The 9241-nt window shown below is 36.4% G+C and overlaps 1 long non-coding RNA gene across 1 annotated transcript; it reads left to right on the forward strand.

Moving 5' to 3' along the window:
- Positions 1-1585: 1585 nt before the first annotated feature.
- On the forward strand, positions 1586-9021 carry LOC120237255. Its single transcript, XR_005529904.1, has 3 exons — positions 1586-1718; positions 7362-7447; positions 8613-9021. It is a non-coding gene; the product is annotated as an uncharacterized LOC120237255 (long non-coding RNA).
- The last annotated feature ends 220 nt before the right edge of the window (positions 9022-9241 follow it).

Consider the following 9241-nt stretch of genomic DNA (forward strand, 5'->3'; position numbering starts at 1 on the left):
TCTCCTCATAAGTCTCACCTTTATTATTTCCAGCTTCACTTTTTAACAAAGTTATTATTTTTTTCAGGTGTTCCCCTAGTGTCATTGGCTCTGCTCAATGATTAAGGACCAATTTTCTTCTCTCATCCCAATTCTCTTACTATCCATGTGCTCTGCTCACAAAATCAGTTCACGTTAAGTATGAGTTGGTGACAAGAGCAATGGCCTTTGAGTTACATGTGGCTTTCAATTAGTTAGCATTTTCCCCTAAGTGATAAAATGAAAATCCCAGCTTAAATAGGTTCAGGCCATAAAAAAGAAAAAAAAAAAGAATCATTGGCTTGCATACCTGAAAAGGCTAGAAGTGAACATTTTCACATGGCAGGATCCAGAAGTGCAAATAAAGCAGCCAATGTACTCCATAAAGTGTAGCTAATTCCTGGCAAGTCCAATCTCAGTAGGAGAGCTTTTCTTTCCTGATATTCTAATTCAAAGTCTGAGATTAACTTTTGATTGGACTAATTTAGATCACTTGCCATCCCTGAGCCAATAACTGTCACCAGAGGTATGGAATATGCTAATCGGGCAAGCCTGGGTCATGTGTCCATTACTGGAATCAGGGAGTGGGGATCAACTCAGTCAGAGCCATAAGGACTTAAATGGGGAGGAGTGGTACCCAAATGAAAATCAGGGTGCTAGTTCAGAAGGGGGAGGGGAATGGATGCTGGCCAGACAAACACAATAAGTATCCGTTATGGTGGCCTTCCCAGGCAGACTGTGATCCTTTTATTATTTTTTTCAAAAATTTTTTTATAGTTTATTCATTTTTGAGACCGAGAGAGACAGAGCAGGAGTGGGGGAGGGGCAGAGAGAGAGGGAGACACAGAATCTGAAACAGGCTCCAGGCTCTGAGCTGCCAGCACAGAACCTGATGCGGGGCTCGAACTCACAAACTGTGAGATCATGACCTGAGTGGAAGTCAGACACATAACCGACAGAGCTACCCAAGCGCCCTGACTGTGATCCTTTTAGAGCTCTGGTTTCAGCACTCAGATTTTTTAACCCTACCTACCACTATCAAGAATGCTGTAGAAGACAAGACTTAAAATTCACTGAATACTGATAACAAATCTTGACTGCAGGGTGATTGAATAATGGTTTAGATTTCCACATTTTAAAAAATGTGGCAGGAAATAAACATCTGCTGTTTCTCTAACTTTATGGTTACTAATAACAACGTGGGGCAATAAGGAAGTTTCTTGGCAGAAGAGGTGCTAAGACTCTCTTGCCTACGCCACATTCCTGAGCCTGACACCTGTGTGTACCCTTCGGTCTCAGAACTTGGCTCCACTCCAGGGCATGCCTGATACTGACCTGGCTCATCTCTGTCCTACATAGGTCATGCTGGGTGCCTCTCAGGTTAGATTCAGGCTGTTTGTGACACAATTTGTTGCCTCATGCGTGTCATGTGATTTACCAGCTGTGTGACTTTGCACTGGGCACAACCTCCCTGACCTTCAGCTAAAGCCCTGCTACATTTCTACTTCCTAAGGTGATCCTAAGGAGCTTTTGAGTCAATGTGAAAGTAGCCTGGCATGTAGGCAGTGGTTCGTAAGTGGAGGTTATCATTGGAAACATGTCCTCAGGGAACCAACCTCCTGCTCAGATCTCTGGCCTTGCCCTTTTAGAATTTTCCTGTCTCATACCCTCATTGCGTCTGCTCCACCTGTTCACCTCTGGTGAGGTTTTTTTTCCTTTTCTTGGAATCTTTTCTTGTGGAAAGAACACTTGACATCAGATTTACCTTCTTAACAAATTTTTAAATGTTTAATATATTATCATTGACTATAGTTGGTGCATTCTTCATAAGCTTATTATAATTTCTATTGCATTTATTGCATGCTCACTGTTTGCCTAAGCATCTTAGATGGTGAATCATGTGATCCTTACAAGACTATAGGTGGGTAGTATTTATTGTTTTCATTTGACAAATAGGGACATGAGGCTTAGAAAGGCTGGGCAGCAGAAGGGGCAACCTATCACAAAGCTGTGGAGACAGGCCAATCCGACACCCTTGTTCTCATCTACTGAGCGGTTCCGAAATTTCAGCGGGGAGAAGGATTACCTGCGGTTTATTCAAAGTGCAGATTTCTGAAGCTCATCCTCAAAGGTTCTGATGTGATGGCTCCGGAGCAGATCGGAGAGATATTCACTTATAACACCATTTCAAGGTGATTCTCCTGCAGGTGGTCCGCAAACCATATCTACGGGTGAACTTAGAGATGACCGTATTCCTCTCCTGTGGTGGCTTACCTCACCCACCTTCTCTGGTGAAAGGAGGGAACTGCACAGCCACCTGAAGGTTAAGGCACGTGTCCTGCTGTCAGGCACACGGATGCCCTCTCCTGGCTTCCCGCATTTAAAAACAACTCCTTAACCCTTCGAGCACCCAAGCTAATCTGATCCATGAGCACTTGAATTTAGGTTGGGAGTGTATGGATTATCCTTGTTCATATGAGTATCTGCTGTGCCCTATGCATATAACAGGAGCTCAAAACATGTTTGCTGTTTGATTACTTTTGTACTGTGTCCATTTACATTTGGTCCTTTTCAACTTAAATGTTCACTTTTCCTCAAGCATGTTGTAAGATGCTTAGAAGGTACTAACTAGTCTTCCATTTTCTCTGTCTTCTTACCAGAGATCTCCCTGCATTTCATAGATGCTCGGCAAAGACTGCTGATTCATTCAGCTGTAAGAGAAAATGCGTAATACATCTTTGATGAATTAATTAACCATTCAAAAGGGTTGGTTACCACTATGCATTTGTAGATGATGAGATTTTCATGACTGGAAATCTTTTGAATATTTACACTTGATTTTCCACTTTAAAAGTTCAGAAGGGAGGAAAAAAAAATAACCCAGTTTTAGCCTCAGAGGTAAAATATTTAACTGCTCGACATTCTTTGTTTTGCATAAAGAAATGTTTAACCAAAATTCCTCAGCTTACAGTCAGTTGCCAAACTTTTAAAAACAAATGTGCAGCATACAAATGCAGGCAGGATTTATCTCAAAATGCAACTGCTTGTGGATTATGTCTCTACTTCAATTTCTTTGTAGGATCGCAAATTTTTTCTAACGCTTGGATCTGCTCAAATAAATGGTTTGTCCTTTGGTATCAGATTCCTTATAAGAGATCATTGTTGAGATACCCAAAAGTTTAGTGATTGCATCAGGAGTTAGAGACAGAACTATAAAATAAAATGCCTGAAGTATAACATGGTGACTAGAGTTGATAACACTATTGTATAATTGAAATTTGCTAAGAAAGCAGAACGTAAATGCTCTTACAAAAAAAGTTAATATGTGAGGTGATGAATGTGTTACTTCATTTAATGAAGGGGAGAAATCTTTTCATAATGTATGCTTATAGCAGATCATCACACTGAACACTGTAAATTATCTTATAACTTTGTTGATTATACTTGAATAAAGCTGAAAAAAAACCACAAATAAAAATAAGATAAAATGTCTCTCTTCGAAGAGTCTACCATTTAATTGCAATGACAGTAAAAGTGCATAATAAATAATGGAGGGTAAAAGATTATTGTTTGTATGAGGGATTTCCAGGATTTTAAAGATTATCTAGTTCAAATCTCTTACTTTTTAGATAAAGGGGTTGGAAGAAGAGATACAGAGATGTGGCATGGTCATAGAGAATGGTGAAGGCATAGACTGAATTTCTTCTATTTAATCCAAACCACAATAAAACCTAAACTCCTTAGAAAAAGTTTACATTTCACCAGAGCATTAGCAACTTGAGGAAGATGGTCAGGATCCAATGGCTTGTCAAACCAGAGGGTTATTAGTTATATCAAAGAATGAATATCATGGCATTGAACCAGGAAGCTAATTAGCATGGGGATAGCTGTTTGGGTCATACAATTTCAAGTGGGTGGGCAGAGAACAGGGTCTAGAGCAGTGCTGGGTGGTAAAAAAGTATATAATGTGAGCCATGAATGCAAACCATATGTGTAGTTAAAAAATTTCTGGTAGCCACAATAAAAAAGTAAGGAGAAACAGGTGATATTAATTTTAATAAGATATTTTATTTAACCTAGTATCTCTAAATATTATCATTTCAACATGTAATTACTATGAAAAATAAGGGATTTTACCTTTACTTTTGTGTATTAAGTCTTTGAAATCCATTGTGTGTTTTAAACTGAGAGCAGATCTCAAATACTTAATAGCCACAAGTGGCTAGTGGCTTCTGTACCAGACAGTGCATGTGTAGAGGCTACTCACGATTGGGAAGGGTTGGCAGAGTGTGATAATGCCAAATGGATTGATCTGGTCTGAAGGTCTCTTAGAGAATGCCTTTCGCTCTTTAGTATGCATAGAACTTACCTGAGGATCTCATTAAAATGCAGACTTTGGCAGCAACTGCATGGCTCAGTCCTTTGAGCATGTGATTTGGCTTAGGTAGCGATCTCACAGTTTGTGGGTTCGAGCCTGCATTTGGCTCTGGGCTGACAACTCAGAGCCTGGAGCCAGCTTTGGATTCTGTATCTCCCTCTCTTTCTATGCTTCCCTTGCTGTCTCTTTTCCTCTTAAAAGTAAATAATAAACATTAAAAAATATTTAAAAAATAACAATTAAAAAATACAGACTGATTCACCAGGTCTAGAATTCTGGGGTAGGTCGAGGATTCGGCATTTCTAATAAGCTTTCAGGTGCTGCTGCTGCTGCTGCTGCTGCTGCTGGTTTATGATCCACACTTTGAGTAGCCAGATACATTTAGGTCATCAACGACAGTGGAGAGAAAAAAAAAATGAAGTTCTAAGTGGGCCAATCAGAATTTTCTCAGGAGGGGAAAATTTTTTGCTTACTGAGTTTCTTGCCTATGAAATGGGAACTTGTAGAATACTCTTCTCCCCAAAGAGCAGAAATTACTGTTCCATTCCATCTGTGGTTTCTTCCTCACATGACTATGACTGAGATGTTGAGGTGTGCTCCCATGCAAGAAGAAAAGAGGGTAGAAATTCCTATCTCATATCATAAGTGTGGTATCTCTTTTAATTTATGTAGGCCTACTCTAATGTATTTTTAAAGCATTTTATGATTTGTTCTATAAAGGCCTTGGAATATATTTTGATAGATTTATTCCCAGGTATTTTTCCCAGGCAAAATTTATCATTTTTATTGCTGTAGCAAACAACATTTTAGAAAAGTACTTATTTTTTTTTTCAGTTTGTGACTGGTGTCTAGAAATGCAGTTAATTTTGATTTGATATCCAGAAAAGACACTAAATTTTCATTAATTTTCATAATTTATATGGAAGATATTTTGGATTTTCCAAGTAGATACTCATCATCTATTAAAAATACCACCTTTTTCCTTTCTAAATACTATTTATTTCTTTCTTTTTTCTTGTCCATATTGCAATGTCTAGGTTTTATGAGTGTATTGTTGAATTGAAAATGTAAGAGTAGGTATATTTATAATTGTTTTGAAGGTGTTTTTTTTTTAATATTTTTATTTATTTCTAGGAGAGAGAGAGAGAGAGACAGTGTGAGCAGGGGAGGGTCAGAGAGAGAGGGAGACACAGACTCTGAAATAGGCTCCAGGCTCTGAGCTGGCAGTCAGCACAGAGCCCGACGCGGGGCTCGAACCCACAAACCTCGAGATCATGACCTAAGCGAAAGTGGGACGCTTAACCGACTAAGCCACCCAGGCGCCCCTGTTTTGAAGGTTTTAATATTCACCATTAAGTATGTAATTTGTAGTATTATTTTTGTAGCTATCCTTTATCAGTTTAAGAGCATTTTATTCTATTCTTGTTTTTTTTGAATCATGAAAAAAAACTATGCTGAATTTAATCAAATAATTTTTTGCATCTATTGAGTTGATCGTATGTTTCTTCTCTTCTAAGCTATTAATGTGGTAAATTATATGAATAGATTTTCTATGAAAACCAACTTTCTACTAAAAACCAGCTTTTCATGTCTGGAATAAATCCTACTTGGTTATGAAATATTATGTGTTGAATACATTGTAACATTTGTTCTAATATTTTGCTAAGAATTTTTATATTTTTGTTTATTACTAAGATTAGCCTGTGATATTCCTTTTTATATACTTTCCTTTTCTAATCTGATGTCACAGGTATATTAGCTTCATATAATGAGTTGGGGAGTGTTTCCTCTTTTGCTATTGTTAAAAGAATTTGCCTATGTTTATGATGGTCAGTCCTTTGGGCATTGGAAGGAGATTTCCTATAAAGTTACCTAAGCCTAATGTTTTCATTTGGGAAAGATATTTGTCTATTAATTCAATTCCTTCAATTTGTATAGTATTGTCAATTTTTCTTTCTTTATGAGTTGGTTTTGGTGGTCTGCATTTCCTTAGTAACTTATACATTTCATTGAAGTTTTCTTTTCTTTTTCTTTTTTTTTGGTATAAGGTTTTTATTTTTTCTTGTTATAATTTTCTGGAAGTATTTATAGTTATGTCCATATTTTCATTCTAAATATTGTTCATTTAGACTTTACTTTGTTTTTCCTGGTCGATGTTGCCAGAGTTATGTCAGCTTCATGAGTTTTCTTAAAAGACCAGCTTCTTTCAGCTTTGTTAATTCTTTCAGGTATTTGTTTTCTATTTCATTAATTCATGCTCTTGTCTTTATATTTCTTTTTTTATTTTCTTAGGGTTTATTTTGGCTTTCTTTTTTAAAGCTTCTTTTAGTCTTTTTTTTTTCTTTATATATCATTTAAGGCAATACATTTTCTTGTAGGTATCACTTTACCTTGTCCCATAATTTCTAGCATTTAGTTTTCTAAGTTCCATTGTGTTTTATGCTTTGATCCATGAATTATTTAGAAGTATTTTAAAATTTCCAAATGTATGGATTTTTATTAACTATCTTTTTGGAATTATTCCTTGTATTATTTTCATGGTAAGAAATAAAAGTGGTCTCATGATGCCAATTCTTTAATGATTTGTTGTGGCTTGTGGTAGCATGAGGTTAACTTCTTAAAAAAGTGTTCCAAATGTATATGAAAATCAGTTCATTCTCCAAAATTTGGGTGCATTATTCTATGAAATCTTGTTTCACATCTTTACTGATTTAATTTCTGTTTCATGTATTATTACAAAGAGGGGTATATGAAAATTTATCTGCCCTAATGAGGGGTTTGTTTAAGCTCCTTGTAGTTTTGCCTGCTTGGAAAATATTCTTAAAGGCTATATTTAGTAGATACAATAGGGTTTAGGATTAACTTCATATTGTGTTGAACTGTTTATCATGCAGTAATATTATGTAGTTTCTTATTATCTTCAATAATACTTTTTGCTGCACGTCTATTTTGTCTAATATTATAGGTACAGAAACCTGGGTTTCTGGGAAGAAAGATTCTGCGTATCTTCTTCCACCTTTTAGCTCTGAACTGTTCAGGATCCTATTGTTTGTAAGTATCTTAAAATTTTTTTTAAGTGTTTATTCATTTTTGAGTGAGAGAGAGACACACACACAGAGTGTGAGCAGAGGAGGGGCAGAGAGAGAGGGAGACAGAGAATCTGAAGCAGGCTCCAGACTCTGAGCTGGATGTGGGTCTCAAACTCATGAACTATGAGCCGAAGTGGGACGCTTAACCTACTGAACCCCCCAGGGGCCCCTGTAAGTATATTTTATAACAGTATTTATCCAGAATTTTTACTTTATCTAGACTGACACAATTTTACCTTAAACTGAAGTGTTTTACTCTATTTACAGTTATTTTGATTATTGATGCATTTGTATTTATTTCTGCAATATTCCTTTTTTTCCTCACTTTTTCTTTCCATGTTTCTTTTTGCCTTTCAAGCTTTCTCTTTTTTATTTTTCTATTCATTCTCATTCCATATCCTCCTTCCACTAGGCTAGAGAATATAACACCTGAAGTGTATAGACACATTTAATAGTTACCTTTAATATTTTAATACAGTCACTTAAATTATTAAAGCCTACAGTTACTCAGTTTTTATCACTTCTCCCAAATGATAAAGACTGTAGAACATCTTAATCACCATCCTCTCTCTTTATCCTCTATTTTTGTAGTCTATTTTATTTTTATTTTTAAATGCTTATTTATGTTGAGAGAGAGAGGAGAGAGAGAGAGAGAGAGAGAGAAAGAGAAAGAGAGAGAGAGAATCCCAAGCAGGGTCTACACTGTCACCACAGAGCCTGAAAAGGGGCTCCATCCCATGTACCGTGAGATCATGACCTGAGCCGAGAACAAGAGTCGGATGCCTAACTGACTGAGCTACCCGGGCACCCCTGTCGTCTATTTAGATCTAACCCTCCAGAAGACAAATTATTATTACTGTTCTACACAGCGTTCATTCAGATCCATATTTCTGGCCCTATTGACATTTTGGGCTGGATCAATCATTGTTATGAGGAGCTGTCTTTTTTTTCTTTGACAGTTTTATCTCATTTTATTTTTATTTAAATATAATTTGCAGAGAATGTTGTATAAATTTAGGGTGTACACTATGTTGATTTAATACACCTATACAGTGCAATATGAGTATCACTGTAGTGTTAACTAATGACACCATCACATTACATAATTGTCATTTTTTTCTTTATAGTGAGAGCAACTAAGATCTCATCTGGCAACTTTGAAGTTGATAATATGATATTGCTGACTATACGTCTCTGTTGGAGCTCTCGTGTGTACTGTAGATGTAGCAGCATGCCTGGTGTCTATACAGCTACCTAGAGCACCACCTCTCCCCCAGTAGTCATGGACAAATAAATGCCTTCGAATATTGTCAACTGTCGCCTCAGGGAAAAATTGCTTTTGGTTAAGAATGGCTGACGTAGATCTACCCATTTAGCAACAATAGCTTTTTTTTTCAACATTTTATGGTATCTCACATCTTCCATTACTTCTCTTCTGCCTAAGATAAATAATGTAGAATTTTCTTTAGTGAAGTCTGTAGGTTTTTTTTTTTTTTTTTTTTTTTTTTTGTAAAAATGAGAGAAGGCTATTTTTTCTTTGTTCTAAAAAGATCATTTATTGGGTACCGAATTCTGGTTAGAGTGTTGTTTTCCTAACCAGCACATCGGATAAATCATTCCACTGTTTGGTGACCTTGTGGGTATCAAGAAGAGAGCTGTCAATCTAATTGTTATTTATTTTTAGATAATATATCTTTTCTCTCTGGCTCGCTTGAAAACATTTTTCATCTTTTGTAATAAGTATCACTATCATGGG

Source organism: Hyaena hyaena, unplaced genomic scaffold (genome assembly GCF_003009895.1).
Source record: "Hyaena hyaena isolate Hyena2069 unplaced genomic scaffold, ASM300989v1 scaffold_175, whole genome shotgun sequence".
Lineage (NCBI taxonomy): Eukaryota > Metazoa > Chordata > Mammalia > Carnivora > Hyaenidae > Hyaena > Hyaena hyaena.